This window comes from Macrobrachium rosenbergii, chromosome 58 (assembly GCF_040412425.1).
Source record: "Macrobrachium rosenbergii isolate ZJJX-2024 chromosome 58, ASM4041242v1, whole genome shotgun sequence".
NCBI classification, from domain to species: domain Eukaryota; kingdom Metazoa; phylum Arthropoda; class Malacostraca; order Decapoda; family Palaemonidae; genus Macrobrachium; species Macrobrachium rosenbergii.
Window position 1 is genome coordinate 11,357,062 of NC_089798.1, and position 18,571 is coordinate 11,375,632.

Consider the following 18,571-nt stretch of genomic DNA (forward strand, 5'->3'; position numbering starts at 1 on the left):
ACTATTTAATTTATATTTTATGCTACAGTATTGCCATGTAGGTTTTTACTGTATTTTCTATTTTTGTTTAATTTTCACAAACCAAAAGATGAACAGAATCGTGTGCATAGGGTACATATATGTATGTATGCACAAACTCATTCCATGGCGTCAGTGAACTTGCTACTGCCCGTTTGGTTTTTCTTTCCCGCATGTGAAACTCGCATTTTGAATATTTTTACGGTGATTAGAGTTGAAATATCAGCAGTGATAAAATATTGTCTTGTGTACTGTCATGATATGTTTGATGGTCATATTTAGAGTCAACTAAACTTGTAATTAAGCATGGTACAATAAATCAAGGAAAGGAAAAAAATTGTAACACGTACGTATATGTGCACACTCGATTGTGTTGTGGGCTCCCTGGAGTTTGTTTAGTTTCGTGTTTTTATGTTATGATACAGTGATATTTTACTAAGGGACATGTACAGTACTGATATACACTTTGGAGAGAGAGAGAGAGAGAGAGAGAGAGAACAACAACTGAGGTATGTTTACATTGAAGCCTAATACAGTAACATAATGCACACACAAACCTTCACTGTTTTCCTTCACTATTTTTTTTTGTAATTTATGCGTAGGGTATGTTTGTTTTTGTACGCATTAATTCCAATAACTTTTTAGTAGTGTTCTGAAATTGAATTTGCTTTGAACAAACATCATCGAGAAATGCCATATGTACTAAAGATGTAAATACAGTTCGTTGTAATGTATTGCACAAACAGTATATTTGAAACAGAACAAATTTAATTTTCAGTAGATTTAATAGGCTAGGCTTTCAGACAAGATGACCAAACTTGTGGCGTATGTAACAGTTGACAACCATCTCTTATAACTAACAACCACTTACCAAGAACTGACATAGACAACATCGAGTATGATGTAAACAAACGAATCTGGGAAACCGTTGTTTTGCAGTTTTGAGGGATTTTACTTTAACATAAAGTATGTTAATTTACCAGTGTATACCCGTTTTACATTTGTGTACAAAAATTAAAGTATTAACTCTAAAATCCAGCGGGCTCGTCGGCTGATTCTGAGAACATAAACATTACAAATGGTGGGACGATTTTTTTTTTACATATTACGATGATGATCAAGAAAGCAATATAGTATAAATGGATTCTGTAAGTAAAATAACAGTTTCATTACTGTTACCTTTATCATAAATATAGCTGTAATAGCCTATTGGACTTTTGTGAATGGATATTGTGAGTGTAACACCTAAGCTAGCCTGGGTCAATGGTTCACACACATTTTGTATCTCATGTATAGTAATACAATATTGTAATAGCTGATAAGAAAGCTGCTGTATAAAAATATGTTAATAGTCATAAAACCATGGTAGGCTGTGGACAAACACAGATAGGCTACCTGCCTACTGAACTTTGTTGATTACAAGAGAGAAAAAGAAGGGGTTACATTTTTTCTTCAAAGTTTATGTATGTAGTGTACTTTGTTACAGATATTGGGGAAAAGGTGTGCATTTTGTTACAGATATTGGGGAAAAGGTGTGCATTTTGTTACAGATATTGGGGAAAGGTAGATAATTGCCTTTTGCTTAAAGTTTTCAGTTTAAAGTGTGATGGTTGTTGTGTGGTATTGACAGGGTTAGGTGAGGAAGTGCACGGAGTTGCCCTGGAACACCCCAAGATTTTTTTACTCGCCATTATCCAGATTTCGCCATAATCCGCTGGGCCCTTGGCTCTATTAATCCGGGTAATTGAAGGATTACTTATATGTACAAAGTATGTGTGTGCATGTTTGACAGCATTCAGTGCAAGATGATACCTCAGTGAAAAATTCTTATGGAATTTTATGATTCGCTTTTGATTCCTGACCCAGTCTGCAACTGGTTACTACCAACACCCTAGATGTGAACATTTCTGCAGTGCTTCTTTCAACACTCCCAGAACACCGAACCAGTCTTTATTCCTAATACATCTCTCGGCAGTTTCCAACCTGTTGCTTGGGAGCACCACTGTGCTTTCCCTATAGTCTGGAAGTGTTTTTTTTTCACGGAGACTAAAACCGAGCTTGCGAGCATCAGTTCATTGCAGGCCTAATGAAGAAATGATGCTTTCTATGTAAGACTTCTCATTCGCTGTCGACCAGATCTACTTATGATAACATAATCAGGCACTGTTGCCAGTGTTCCACTGCTATCAGCTGTAATTATTATACGAGTATATATAAAAAATGCGTTTTTACAACTGAGTAACGTGTGCAGACCGCAAACAAGTCGAAGGTACAGTAAATATAACATTGATAAATTTCCGAAGGCAATCCTCACTTATACTGCATCATCCTGATTCTTGATATTTAACCCCTCAGAGAATATTTAAAACTACAAAGCAGTGCTTTCTAAAATTATAATTTGAAATGTGTATCTCGACAATTCAGAATGGGCTTCCGTATTTTTAAAAGTTTGTGAAACATTGTGCACAACGAAAAAACTATTGCAACCAACTAATAGCATTCTCGTCCACATTAAGAATGTTTGGGCCAGAGAGAGAGAGAGAGAAAAGCCACAAGATTCGGCTGTTTGCTGTTCGGTTTGGTTTCCTATTCAATTTTATTATGAACTGTTGGGGCCACTGGTTTTACTGCTTTGCCATTGGTATCAAAGCATGCCTAATGTAATGGTTAGCATACTTTAGTATTTAACAGACGTCCATCTGTACTGTACTCTACAAGACGTTTAATGTAAATGTTAGAAAGAATCGCAACAATTTTTACGCGAAATCTTTGTTAAAATAAATTTTATATGAAAAAACTTCATTATCAAATCTTTTTACGTGTTCCCAGGAGAGTTACTGGTTTTGCTTTGCTGATAAATCGCTTGTATTGACAAACTTTCATTTATGCAAATAAGCAAAGATCAAACATATTCTCTGCCACATGCAGTCATTGCAGTGTGAGAGCAGCATAACATTTATGCATGGTTCTTTTATGCGAGATATTTTCTTTGTGAGTATTTGAGGCATTGTTAGACGCATTTTACGAAATTCTGAAATTTTTAATTTTTTAACACAATAATTAATTTTTGTAGCTTATTATTGAATATAAAAGCATTCAGTGTATTTAGTAAATTGTCTTAATAATGCAAACATATTACCTGTGTTTGCCGTGTATAGTATGTCAGTTTGGTGATTGTTAATAAATTCTCCGGAAATCTTAGTTGTAAAACCTCTGTTTGTTAAAGTTGTACAAGCTCTGTGTGTAAATATTCTGTGCAAGGTAATGTAAAATTCTTGTGGATTAAGAAAAATAGTTACTAACTAGACTGTTTTGCAATTTCCAGTATTGTGGTGGTGCTCTCCAGACTACCCAGAAAACTGCTGAGTTCTCATTTTAAAGAAATGTTGGGAACCCATCAATCTACAAACTAAATATATTCTTGAGTGCTCATTTTTGTATATGTTTTTCAGTCCATTGTGAGCGCTCTTCTGCATACCTTTCATGATCAGTTACTTTTCTCCTTTCACAGGTAGGGCGCCTTAAGTCGCGATGTCTCGGCTAGAATCTAGCAAAGGGTGAGTACAACTGTTGGTTCCAAGTGGTGAATATAGAAGGTTGATTTGACCATATTATGACAAGAGATCAGATTTTTTTTTTTTTTTTTGTAACATTTACGTTCTGGAATCATCTTTTGTTGGAGAGAGTGCTGTTTGTTTTGTGTGTCTGTGGCCTCAAGCTGTCGTAAAAATCATCGATGGGTTTCATTTAATATTTTATGGCGGGGTTAAGGGCCAAGCTAGACTTTTTTCTTATTTTAATTGTTCCAACGGGGCAGCAGGTCCAGGTCGTCTTAGTAGTAGGGCGCTGAGCTGGCGTTCGTAAGCGTGAGGTCTGCTCACTCAGTCACTCAGCCCAATTGTAAGTAGGTGATGGCACTTTGATGGTAGTCCAATATGGGGAGAAAGGCACTGACCCCCTTGGTGCACAATCTCTCAAGAATTACCTGTAATGCCAGGTGATGGTATTCGTCTACAACAGTTCGGCAACAACAATTCACCTACACCAATTCGTCTACTACAATTTAAATTAATCTATAACACTTCCTCAGCAAATACAATTCAACTAACACAGTTGATCTACAGATGTAATTCATTTATAAGTAAAATAATTTTCATTTGGGTTATATTTCTTATTACCTTTTGGGTTTTGGTACGTTTCCTCATGATCTGCTAAGTTCTGGTTCAATTCTGCTCAGTTTTTGTTTATTCCTTTTAAATATCTTCATTTCCATTAAGTTTAGTGATCAAGTTTAAAAAACTTTATTCACACATTAAAGTTTTGTTAAGTTTTTGCTTAGTTGCTAACTGGTTCTCATTTTCTGTATTAAATATTTGGTTCAGAGATTCCCAAGGATAATAAGATTTTTCGAAGGAGTAATTAATATTTTTCATTCCATAAAGAATACATTCATGTAATGCAATGGATCAAATTCATTAAAGGAAAATTTATTCAATAAAATTAAATTTTAATTTCACACAAATTCCATAGAAAATCTAAAAAGAAAGGTTCTGAGCGATTCCACGAAATTATCGATACAGTACTAACATTTTCCACGAGTCTTTTGATGGATTGCGAGGTATCACGGTAGCGCTTTCTTGGAGCCTGGGGTTCTCTCCCGGAAAGATACCGTTCAGTCTGAGCTTCACTGAAATTTTGTTCGTTCTTCAAACATTTAATGAACTTTCAAATATTTGGATGGTAAGCTGTGACTTGTCTGTGGAAAGCTCTGTGTCACCCCACAGTGTTTGTTCTTGGCAAACCGTGTAGAACCACATCATATAGATTCCATAACTCATGAGAAAGGAGAGGTGGCCGTCGCATATACTTTCTGCTAAGGCGCCCGATCCAAGTATCTTCGAAGCAGTTTAAGATCTCTTGAGCTTCAGGAGGGAAAGTATTGTTCTCGCACAACAATTCGAAGGTCTCTGTTACGTTTCCAATAGGCACAACCACTATTGCCGGCAGCATTCGAAGGCGCACAGAGAAATCAGCATTTGTTTCCTATAAATTTTGCAATCCGTTCCTTTGAATTGAGAGAAAGACAGCTTAGGAAAATTGAAAGAAACAACGCTTCAATTCCACGCTGGGGAATTCTTTAAGCATTGCATTCTGCATGGCTCTTTCAAAATCTGTCATTATAGAGATGGTGCACATGAAGGTTCAATATTCTTTATTTGTTGCAAAAGTTGTCTATACGTTTCCTCAGATTTGTGTGGCAATGAGGATTTTTCTTTTAAGTCATGCAATGAATATAACTGATGGAACAACAAAGGTACGGTCTTAAAAGCACCATCAGCAAGCCAAAAGTTGCTTCGGGATAATAATTGAAGGTTATGTCTAGTAGCAAAAATCTCCATACGCTTATCAAACTGACCAGAATCCTAAAGCAAAAATTGATCTTCCTTAAGAGATTTTGTAAATTCATCAGGAAAAAACAATTGGTACAATTTCTTGGTAAAGCAGGAACCATTTTACTTCTTTGCCTTACAGAACGTATTGTCCTTTTCAAACTGCGTCTTTAGGAGTTTAGATACAGCAGCAACACTGCAGTCTTCAAGAACATTAGATATTATTAAGTGTGGAGAGTCGTGTGTAGATTTAGCCATTTGACGATTTCTAGTAACGGTTTTCATTGCTTCAATCTCCGCGGCATCTATTGTGTGATTATGTTCATGCACAGCATTAACAACTTCATCGTCCACTGTTGTCAGACGAGCACGGCGCTTGATTTGGTGATACTGTTCACACTTCCAATATATTGTGGCTCCATTTTCTGTTTTTATAGAATATGTTTGCACAATTAACTAACTCTCTCTTTCCTTTTTCCGTGTCTGTATACTGAGGAGAGGCCATTGTATAGGGTTAGAGTTTTCAAAAACAATAAAAGGAAAGACAGTCTAGATGCAGTAAAGATAAACTTTGAAGTAACAAAGATACTGAACTTCCATACTGGTAATTTACACAGTATGGAAGTTCCGTTTCAATGGGTTGTTTAGTTAATGCTAATAGTCTCCCTCTCTAGTTAAGATTTTTTTGTCATGTAGGTTTTAGGAACACTGGTTTGTAGATGATTTGTATCAGTAGATGAATAGGAATAATAGAAATGTAAATGTAAGTAAACTGTTGTAGATGATTTGTAGTTGTAGACAAACTGGTGTAGACGAATTGTTGTAGACGAATTGTTATAGACGAATTCGCCTAGAATCGATGGTATGGGACTGCTTTAGGCTTAATAGTTCTAACAATGTGAAATTTAAGCTCTACAGTAGTCCTGCCCTCACCTCAGATTTCTTAACCAAGATTTTCCCCCTTCAACAAAGTTTTCTCCAACCAGTATGATTCCATGCCTGGCGTTCTGGACATCTTGCTGGATGTGATGGATAGAAAAGTTTACTCATAGGAGTTGACATTGTCCGAAGCATGCTCCTCTTTTTCCTTTAAGCTCTTCATACGTCATTTATTTGTTAATTATTTACAGCTTTCGTTGTTTCTTGATGCAACAGTGAACTGTATTGGTTTCTCGGTTTGAACATATACTCACTCCTAGCTGGAGGACTGCAGGCATCAGGAAAATTCAAAGTAATCTGTTTGGAAGGAAGGATGTCGCTTTGAATTCTTGAGTAGGTTAACCAGTGGGTCCATTGTCTGTGCATTGAACATAAAGTGGTACTGTGTGTATTATGGGGAAAGTCTGTTCCCTGTTTGATGTGAGTGTGCTCTGTATAGTTGTAGTGTATAAAGGAGCAGTTGTGGCCATTTTGAATTATCTGGACCTTTTTTGTAACATTAGAAAGTAGAATAACACGAATGAGAATGATGCAAGGAACTTAAAACTTGACCTAACCATATCATAATTTTTTTTGTTTTTAAGCTGCATGTGGGCATTATATTCTGCAAATGCTTGGCTTTGAAACCTAATCATCTTTAGGCTTTATTCATGTGGGTGTTTTCACCTGGTAAATAATCATATTTTGTAAGTGCTCCCAATTATATTTTGCTCTTGTATATACCATTCTTTAAGTTTTTTTTTCAAATGCTTCCTCTGATTTGGATTCAGCAACATAATCTGGGAATTTATCCCAATTATCCACTATCCTGTTGCGGAAAGAGTAATCCATAATGTTCAGCTTAGTTCTTTTCTTATATATTTTCATACTGTCCTCGTTTATTGTTGAAAAGCCTCACATCCAACCTCATTGTATTTCCCACAAAATATATATATGTTTTTATGGTTTAGTCTCTAGACCCTCTAAGTTCCTCGTTGGCCGGGTCGATATCGTACTCGGCTAGCACTCAGCAGGGCCCGCGTTCGACTCTCCGGCCGGCCAATGAAGAATTAGAGGAATTTATGTCTGGCGATAGAAATTCGTTTCTCGGTATAATGTGGTTCGGATTCCACAATAAGCTGTAAGTCCCGTTGCTAGGTAACCAATTGGTTCTTAGCCACGTAAAATAAGTCTAATCCTTCGGGCCAGCCCTAGGAGAGCTGTTAATCAACTCAGTGGTCTGGTTAAACTAAGGTATACTTAATTTTCTAGACCCTCTATAAGCTAAATTTGGTAATTGTAGTTCTCTTAATCTTTCCTCATACGTTTATCATTTTAGGGATGGGTGGCTCTCCGCTGAAAGATTTCAATAGATTCAATGTCATTTTTAAGTGTGGTTTACGTATTCTTAGTGTAGACGGACTAAGGCAACGTGTAATTTCTTGAACACCTCCCGTTCCAAGTTAACGAACATCCTCCTTATGATTCCCATGATCATATTAACTCTTGATTTTTCTGCTAGGTGGTCTGTAAGTCAGTCTATTGGCCATTATTACACCGATGCCCTTTTGTCTGTCTGTTAGAGTTAAATCCTCACCCATACAGTAACCATATTTTCTACTTACTAAGGGATTCAAAGTCAGTGAAACGCGGTTTTTTCGGCTACAACTTTTTATCAAAGCATCGGAGGAAGGTGAAAGTTGGCAAGTGAATATTTTATAACCTACCTAATTTTTGCAAGTATTATTTAGCACCTAAGTTCAATAGTTCTGGTACTTATCAAAGTAAAAGTGGGTTTTCCAATGCCAGAGCCATAACAATCGCAGGTGAGGCTTTTGAACACAGTAGTGACGTTAACCTATGAAGTCATTAGGCTCCACCTACAGTGAAGAGAAGTTTACATATGCGGAAAACGTCTCTTCACTGTGGCTCTGCCCACTTGCGGATGACATATTCACTAATTGATATTAGTACCCATCCTAGGCTTCGGCAATATCAATGATAGCGAGCAGGATTTGTCATCGTCCCCTTGATTGCATTACCATTCTCAATAATTTTATTATTATTATTATTATTATTATTATTATTATTATTATTATTATTATGATTATGATTATTATTATTATTATTTTGTGGAGGCTTCATCGCAACTTCCGCAGCAGTTATTGGGACTAAATTGTTAGTTTGGAATTCTTCCATTTTCTTGATATTTATATTGTTTCTACTTTACAAATAATTCAGTGTATGTAATTCATCCACATAATGAACCAGTCGATAGCTCATTTGTTAGATCTGCGTCTATTCAGGGCGGGAATACAAAAAGACAATCCGTTTTGTTTTACCTCAGGTTTCGACGCTATAGTAAATCTTGCCACAGGTATTCTCGCTTCTATACAAAGTGGCGAGCCGTAGCACAAATGCAGTCTTGCAACCACGGAGACAATTCCATGTCCTGCTGGCCATTATCGAATTCACCTTTTAGTGACTTACTGCTTACATATTATGTTTACGTCAGGAATGGTTTTAGGATCCTTGTCTGTGATTTTCTCGGTTCCGGCATCGGCGCCTTCATTTTACTCTATAAATATCAAAACTATCGAACTTCGGTACTAAATATTACTTGCAAAAACTAGGTAGGGTTACAAAATATACACTTCCCAACTTTTACCTTTATCCGTCCTTTGATAAAAAGATGTTGCCGAGAAACCGTGTTTCATTGGCTCTGAATCATGGCTTGATTTATTCGTATTCTCTTGTGTATTTGCATTTGGGTGATGGACGTTCAGCTTTCATTTTCAGTCTATCATCATTGTCTCAGGTCTTCTTGTAGCTTCATACGGTCAGATGTGATATGGATTATACGGAAACCTTGGGCGTAAATCAGCATATAAATATATTGCACTGTTATTTTCAATTACTTCTGGGACATCGTCAATATAATTAATAGTGTTAGGACTCATGGGATCTCAGATTATTACTGGTTCCATCTAATATGCCTCCAGATTCACTGTTGACTCGCTGTTGTCTGATTGTTAGAAGTGATGTTATCTACATGATAAATTTTACTCCAGTACCATAACTTAGTATCTTTTTCGGCAATCACTGGTGTGGTACATTTCACGGAGAGGTAAGGATAAGGAGACAACTGGCAGCTCCACGAAGTAGCGGCTAATGCCCCAGTGTAGAGCCAACACTAAGCTGTTGACAACGCTGCCTGTGAAACAAAGTCGCTAAACACTCAAAGCATGTTTACCAAATGACAGTAATATTTATTAAATAAATTTTTCTGTTTAACGCATACTACACTAACGTTGAAACACTATATTCTTATAGTTAAAGTAATTAATAACCTTTCTATCGTGACGTGGCTATATTTTTTGTATCTCTCTCTCTCTCTCTCTCTCTCTCTCTCTCTCTCTCTCTCTCTCTCTCTCTCTCTCTCTCTCTCTCTCCATTACTTTTTGGAATAAATGTCTCTCTCTCTCTCTCTCTCTCTCTCTCTCTCTCTCTCTCTCTCTCTCTATATATATATATATATATATATATATATACATATATATATATATATATATACATATATATATATATATATATATTATATATATATATATATATATATATATATATATATATATATATATATATATATATGTATAACTCAGTTGGCCCTTCCATTATCCTTTGACAGGTAGTTGCTGTTACTATCGGAATTATTTTCTTTGAGTATTCCATTGCCATGAGTATGTAATTGTCTTCGAGGTAATATCGAATTGAGGAAGTAATCCATGCGATGAGAAGATAACAGAGTTGATGAAATACCGTTTCTGATGCTAATTAATCCAGCAGTCTGTCAAGTTGCTGCTTTTATTTACGACAGGAATACACCACTGGTGTCATGTATTATTAATGATTTATTATTGGTTGGTGGAAAGCCGGAGGGTGAATTTAAAATCTCCTTTTGCACCTTTTCATGTTGTGACTTCACATCATAGCGTTACTGGCATTACATATTACTGTCAGGAGGACAGTTCCCCATCCGTAATTCTTCATTTTCTTCACTTTAATTAATCCCTTCCATTAAAAATTTACATATAGGACTCTAATCCTTCCATTAAAAATTTTTTTCTATAGGATTCACGTAGTAAATTAATAAATTGTATATACTCGGTTTTGACTCAGAGTCAGAAAATAGAAGTATCAAAATAGGTTAAAAGTCAGTGTAATGGAAAAGTAATAAATTGGATTTTTTTCGTTCTTTGACATGTCAAATAATTAATATATATATATATATATATATATATATATATATATGAATATATACAGTATATATATATATATATATGTGTATATATACAAACATTATTTTATATATATAGTGTGTATGTGTATGTGTGTGTGTGTGTGTGTAACAGGGATCCTGGGTATCAAGAGAGTGCATGTTTTTCGACGACCCTTGGCAGTGATATGTAGACAAAAGCCTTTCCTTCCACCCTGAGTCAATTTGTTGATTTTATCATCAGTATATTCATCAACATTAGTAATGCTCTATTAAACTTATTTACAATACATATGGAATATGAAGTAGGTCTTACTCCATCCCTTCGGATACCTTTGGCCCTTCTCTCTTGTGTAGTTTCAGGCTGTCTCTCTCCTGTTGATATCTTTTCACCACGAAAAAACTCCCTGAATTTGCTTCGAAAAAACCTCCTGAATTAGCTTCTTTTCCATTCCTTTCTCTTGCTTCCTTTCGTAGCTCCCAGTTCTTTTGGCTTTCTTGTCTCGTCATGTCATGGTCTAATTCACTTTCTTGAAGACTTCTGTCTACGTCCCTCCAGTTTATATGCATTCCTAAAGTTCGCTCCTTCAATCTCGGCCTCAGCGTTATAGAAATTGGTCTGGGCTTAACCCCGTCCCTGTTTGCTGTTGTGTATATTGACCAATTCGTTTAGATGGCCACTATCTGTATCATAACCAAATTAATCAAATCCTCATTCTTTATTTGATTAATCATCGGTGCATCATGCCTAGTTCTCTCTCTTCCCGAATTGCCACGTTCGTTTCACTCTTCACGTTCTCAGGTATTCAAATATTACTAGATTGTTTTGTCATTTCTGTTTAATAGGAAGTTCAAATTTAGATTTTTGGTGTTTCTCATCATGAAGTTAAGGGTTGTGTTTTTGTCATTCTTTATTTATTCCGGTTAGGATAGGGTTTTGTTTCTTGTTTATCATTTTATGTGAGTAGATGATTCCGTGTTTTGTCGCGGGTATAATTTTATGGGAGTTCAGTGTCACATTTGTGTCATGTTTTGTTTGAGTTCAAGGTTGTCTTTTCATCTTAAATATCGACTGCTAAGTTCAGTGTCTAATTTTTCCTCATTGTTGTGAAGCACAAGATCACGTTTTTCCCCTTAAAAATTTGATGGTTTCAGCTAATAGTGTTAATAATAGTGTGCGTGCAGTTGTATATATCATTGCCTTATGTCCAAAGGGATGAACGTATCTTCACGGGCGAATGGCTCCGGAAGGCTTCCGATTCTGAGAAGGAAATGGAGTTATACCATCAAGATGACTGTGTCTTGATCTGGTACCAGCTGGATCTGAGCAGCGCAGAGCCATTGCAAGAAGAGCATGTCAGGAGGGCTGTTGCTCACCTGTACAGGTAAGACCTGTTCTTGAGTCCCTTCATAATACTTCCTTGGTTTTTGCTGGTGCAAGTAGTTTTTCTTTGTTTTGTTTTTATACTGAGGAATTGTGGAAATTGCAAAATGACTTCCAATAACGAAGATAAATTGTAAAATTTCGTAAAAGGAGACTAATTCTAATTACTTCCGGGGCTTAGAAACGTTTTATTGACCTTTTTTCTCATAGAAAGGTTCCAAGTCTGAACGTATGTTATGGTACCTATGAGGACGATGTGTGGTTCAGAAGGGCTACAAACCCAGAGATTGATTTTAAAGTAAGTAACATGTTATTCTTGCATAAGTTAAGCTTGACCCCAGGACTTTTATACTAACATGAATGAATACTTACTGTTAATTGCGTTGATTGGGTGGTCAGCAGCAGCAGCAAAGGAACCGAAATGCAGCTTAAAACTCTAGTGGAACTTTTCCAAAGCAATAAGGAAATACGAGGCGTGATCATAAAGTATCGGGACTGTTGTTATAGTAAAGTAGCTAAAATATGCAGAATGAGGCCACTTGGCACACATTGACCTTGACCTCTGCTGTGCATGCACACTAAGTTTTTAGCGTCCTTGCTCACTTCCGCTCTTTACAGCAATCCTTGGAATGAATGTGTGTAGTGTGTGGCCGTAGCATTGACTATGATGGAGAAAGTTGAGCAGAGAATCTGCATCAAATTTTGCTAAAAGCTTGGCGATACCTGCGAACAGGCCTACGCAAAGTTGCAAAAAGTGTATGGAGTGTATGAGCCGCACACGAGTGTACGAGTGGTTCAGACATTTTCAAGATGGCTGACAAAATGTCGATAGTGGCGAGCGTTCTGGGAAACCCTCAGCCAGCAGAACTGAGCAAAATATAATTTTTTTCGACTACAAGGTAATTGTTCATCATGAGTATACTTCGTAGGTCAGACAGTAACAAGGAATACTGCTGTGACGTGTTGCGGCATTGCTGGAGTGCTATTCGTCCGTCGGAAAAGGCCAGAACTGCACGAGTCTGGTGAGTGGCAGTTGCACCATGATAACGCACTTGCCCATTCAGCGCAGCTTGTGCAGCAGTTTTTGGCCAAGCGCAACAGCCACCGTATTCCCCAGATCTTGCCCCTTGCGACTTTTTCCTCTTTCCAAAAATCAAATCCCACTGAGAGGAAGAAGATTTCAAAACACCGAGGAGACCCAAGTGAATGCGACGAGGCAGCTGCTGATTATCCCAGAAAACGAGTTCAGGGAATGTTTCCATTAATGGAAACAAAGCTCGATAAAGTGTGTGGCTTCCGAAAGGGACTACTTCGAAGGAAAATAAATGCTAAAACGGTACGTGTTGTAGTTTTCTTTTTATAGCACCAGTCCTGATACTTTATGATCACACCTCGTACGGGAGTGTTTGACTTTTGCATTAGTAGTTTTGTTTGGTTCAGTAACATGAAACCTTTTTGTTATTAGACCTTTTTCGAGTGCTTTTTGGAGACTCAGTAGTGACATGGGATAGATTAGAGACCATGTTCATTTTTGGGAGATCAATATCAAGGTTCGGGAGTTGATTATAAGACAAGTTGTACTTTAGTTAGAGAGAAGTGTGTGTGTGACAGTAGTATTTTCCAGTTGCGAGTTGTGTCTGTGGGTGGTTGTGAATTATCATTAGTTCATGGACAGACTCCGACAGAATGTGACTTTAGACAGTTCCAGCGAGATTACCACATTGAGTCCACCAGAACTCTAACTGCCGTGTTTTGCAAAGAGTGCAGTTACAATGATGTGCCAGAACAACAAGTCGACATCATTTGTTCTTCAAGGATCCAAGCTGTTTGATGCTGCATGCCGTGTGATGTCTACGGACTTTCTCGTACTTAGCCGTGCTGTATTCAACAGTTCGAGAAGATAATTATGCGTCATACGCATAACGAGCATTTAGTAGTGGCGGTACCTACAACCAAGGTGCCAATAACTGTTCCACCGTTGGAAGACATCGACGATTCCGTGATGTTCCAGTATCAGGAATATATTATGCCGACAATTTTAATTGTCTTAATAGCTATTTTACTGATAATTCTTGTTGTGGGAGTAGTAAAGCTTATTCGTGTTTGTAAGATTACATGTAAAGGCTCTAAGAACACAACCCCAGTGACTTTGGAAGTGCGTCATGAGAGCAGTCCTTAAAGCTGCAGTGCAGTAGACATTGCTAATTGAGCATAGCTCTATTTTGTTATGTTTTATACATATGCTTTTGTTTTAGTTTGCCGTTAAGGAGAGCGAGACGCTCTTATGTGGTGGCCGAGCTCTATTTAAAGGACACATATATGCATTTCATAGCTTCAATGCTTTAAGGTGTGATGAAAGAAGGTTTGGAGTCAGATGGAACTAGGGCGAGAGACTCGATGTAAAATCTTTGTATTCAGCAAATAGTTTGATTCCTCAGCTATCTGCGTGAGAACCTCAGCAATATTGCCGGTCAGGTGATCTCCGAAGTGTTATGTATATTCGTGAGTACGTGCGTTACTTTGATCTAGATTATGCCAAAATCTGCCCTAAAAGTGAGTTTGATCGTTCATTAACGTGATAGAACTGCAGTTGTCCAGACGTAGCTTTGGAGAGGATCCAGGCTTTGAAAATCGGCAGATAAGGTAGAGTTTCAAATCTCTGTTTTTATGGGAGGAAATTGAACTTGTGATTTTTACCATGATTTTCTAATCATTATGAACTTTTGAACTGGTGTGGGAGATTTAATATGAATATTCATACCTCTTTTATATTATTATTTTGTTATGTTACGTTTGCCATATCTTGGCTATGCATTTTACACTTTCCATTATTGTGTTTTGCATTTCATATATTTTTGGGAGTTTTCTATCATGTTTAATTCTTTCGACAGATGTCTGTGGACAGTGTGGACATGTTAGAATAACATGTGGACTTGGGAGTTTGAGAAAAAGGACATGCAAGTCATTTGCAATGTCAATCTCTTTATGTGGTAGACTGTTTTTTTTTTTTTTGGACATGACTTTTAGTTATTGATTTGGGAGTATGTGTGATTTTGGAGATTTCCAGGCTATTAGCCATAATGAGACTTCTTTAATCAGAAGTGTTTTGCAGTTTAGAGTTTAGTTATCTGACTCGATAATTCATTTATTATGCATTTTAATCTTTGCTTTGTTTTATTCATTTCTTGTTGGGTTATTTGAATAATAAACCTATTTTTGTAGAAACAATTGTGTTTCTTTAAATAGTCCATTTAATTGCTTTGGTGAGAATGAGTGAGGTTAGGGTGGGTGAGCTTTGGTAAACGATGAGAGAGAGAGAGTCGATACACGGTGAGAGAGAGAGAGAGAGAGAGAGAGAGAGAGAGGAAAAGGATGCAAGTGTTATCATGAGTGAACTTTCACGCCTTTTTTCTGAAGTAAAGATCGTTAGATCACGTTACGTACACTTTCAAAAAGTGTTGATTCTGTTTCTGTAAACATATAATATATATATATATATATATATATATATATATATATATATATATATATATATATATATTTATATATATATATATATATATATATATATATAAATATGTTCGGAAGAGTCAATTAACCTATTTTAATGAGAACATTTATCAAATTGCACTTTATTGCTTGTACTACATGTGACACTTTATGATCTATCTTTAAGGTATTAATGTTCTATTATGTTCTCTCATCAGGTGGCTAGAACAGCGCAGGATATTGTTCCGACCTTCTGCCACACGCTCGGAGCTGCTGCTTATTTGCCAAAAGAATCGGCCGGAGCGAAGGTATGAGATTGACAACACCTATCCGTAAATGGGGCCATGAGGTTGTGCTTTTGCCCCCGCTCACCCCGAGCTCGATGCAATTTTGAACAGGTGTGGGCGGTCATGAAGTGTACGTTCCTCCCTCCGTCGATTTACTCGATCCGACCCACAGGACAGGTTGGAGGAAGCCAGGCATTCTGTTACCTCGGAAGTGTGGGCAGGAGCAGTTCGACAATCCCGTCATTTCGAGGAGGAGTATTGGGAGTCGGACAATATCCGAGAGACAGTAGAACCAGTCATCATTAGCCTGGCCAGTGACGATGAGGACGGGGAAAATTATCTTTTCCTCGAGAGTGATGATGACTGCATATTTGTAAATAAATCATGAATAGTTTTAGGAGTTTTATTTGTACATCTAATGAGAATTTATAGAAGTAAAGTAGAACATAATTCATTTATCCTTCAAAATAATTACAACATGTAGCAAAACAAGTAGTAAAGATGACAATGCAATGAAGGAATGATACCATACTTTATCTTTAGCTTCAACATCGGCAATAACATACCCAGTTGCCATAATTTGTTAGTCTTAATGAAATAACCTATCATCTAATGTTAAACTTAATTTCTGAGAATATATGGCTTATTGCACAGTGAAAAAACATGACAAAGACTTTATGAATGGCAGAACGATACATAGATGTGGGTGGGGGTATCTGTGCTAGCGTAGTAATACTATATAGCAGTAGTGCCGCAACAGTAGTAACAGCAGTAATATACATGGATTAAACGTTTAGGCCAACTGTTGGGATCCTTGAGGATCATTTAACACTTCTTACAACTACATCGAGAAATGAGTTTTTAAGCCAGAAGTTAAATTTTCTAATCCAACAATGCCCATGATAGCCTTCAGTGTTATCCTGAATTATAACGAGGCCAAAGTGGGTGGAGCCTCATGAAGTCATCATTCTGACGATAATTATTGGTGAAGGTTTAAAGCCAAAATACGGTACCGGCTATTTTTTTTTTTTTAGTAAATAGATAGATAGCCAATAAATAAAAATTTTTGACAATGGATATAGCAGTTATCAAATCAAGCTTCTCACTGTGTTTTTGAAAAGTACCAGCTATTCCCTACATCTTGTCAATCTGATTGTGACCTATAAAATAGACTGTAATTTCTTAGGAAACTTATTTTGGGAGTTGGACTAATAAACGATGTGTTTTTGTATTTATTAACATATTTTGTTGGTTTGTTCATTATGACAATTATCAGTGGAGAGGTTTCAGAGTTCATAAAAGGTTACTACTGCTTTGCTTGTATTTAAATTTTATGTCATTGTTGCCAGAGGTCTAGCCTTCGTTACGTATAGCCAATCATCCATCGAGAAAGAGGAAGAAATGCTGTCATAAGTTACGTAATGATGCGTTCTGAAACCTTTTCTCTGAGTAAGTTGGCCCGTCTTCAAAAAATCACTTTCACATTATAAGTACCAAATTTATCGGGGTCTAGTAATGCAGAATAAGTCAAAATTTATGTGTAGATATAATGTGTATTCTGAATAAGCGTTATATCTATGAAATGCGTAGATAAAAAGTTATTGCGAAAAAACCGTGTTACAGAGGCCCTGAATCTCATAGTAGGTTCGTAGATATTTTCCCGTTGAAGCATAAAACAGCGGAAGAGATGGCTGTCGCGTTTTTTCATAGGTATATTTGCAGATATGGAGCACCTGAAGTCTTAATTACAGATAACAGACGCGAATTTGTAAATCATACGATGCAATGTCTCGCGGATGCAATGGGGATTAAAAAGGTTAATATTATTCCATATAGACCAGAAGCGGATGGCTTGTATGAACGAGCAAATAAAAAGGTTATTGAAGCTCTTAGAATGATCGTGGGAGGTAATGAACCAAACTGGGACCACTATCTTCCACAGGTCCAGCATAGCATAAACGCCACACTTAGCGATACCATTGGAATGTTTCCCAATGATACCCAGCGCGAGGCGCATTTGATCTATTGCCTATTCCGACAGGTGACGGTACTGTAAAGTCGCTGATTTCAACTGCGAAAGGAGATGCGCGCCTTTAGAATCTTGAGATGTTCGTGGACATGGTAGACAGGAGTAATGCAAAAGCCAGATAGAGTCAAAGTGGCTGTTGGAGATAGGTTTATTTGAAGATAAATGTCAGGAATCAGCTGAACTATAGCAATGGGTCCCAAGTTTGAAGATCCGTTCAGTGTTGACCTGAAGCAAATTGGGAAATAGATTTGTTGTTCTGGATGAAAACACGGGTGTGTCTCGTTTGACACATATTTCTAAGATCAAAAAGACAGGTTAATGGGTATTAGCATGGATGCATTCCTGGGTTGTATCGTTGTTATGATAATGGGTAGTTTACAAGTCGTTTTTCCTTTCGGGTTTTAATGGGTTGTGTAAATGGGCATGACTTGTAGTCTTATTTGGTTGCAGTTACTTGACAAAGTTTGTTACTTCATTTTGACTCTGTTAAACAATTTAACAGAATTTGCTACTTTATTCTATTTTATGAGGCTGGTTTATTGTAATTGAGGAGGACGCTAGTCCATAGAGTTTTACAAATCTTTAATAGTTTGGGTTCATTGTGATTTCTGATGTAAGCTGCAGTACTTAGTATAAATTCTGTGCAGAATACCGTAGAGTTTTGTAGATATATGAATTTGAGTTTTTGTTTTTTTATGGATCGCAGACATTGTTAGGGACTTCATCGTTCGCACTTGGCGATAGTAATGGGTTACGTTGAGTTAATGGTTTGTATTCATA

General features: G+C 36.9%; 1 long non-coding RNA gene across 1 annotated transcript in view; it reads left to right on the forward strand.

Annotated features, from left to right (window-relative positions):
* Positions 1-12,316, forward strand: part of LOC136837202 (uncharacterized) — a 14,826-nt gene extending 2,510 nt beyond the window's left edge. The window contains exons 2-4 of the long non-coding RNA XR_010852621.1: positions 3,530-3,575; positions 11,817-11,987; positions 12,197-12,316. This is a non-coding gene — a long non-coding RNA (uncharacterized lncRNA). The remainder of the gene's footprint in view (positions 1-3,529; positions 3,576-11,816; positions 11,988-12,196) is intronic.
* Positions 12,317-18,571: the final 6,255 nt, after the last annotated feature.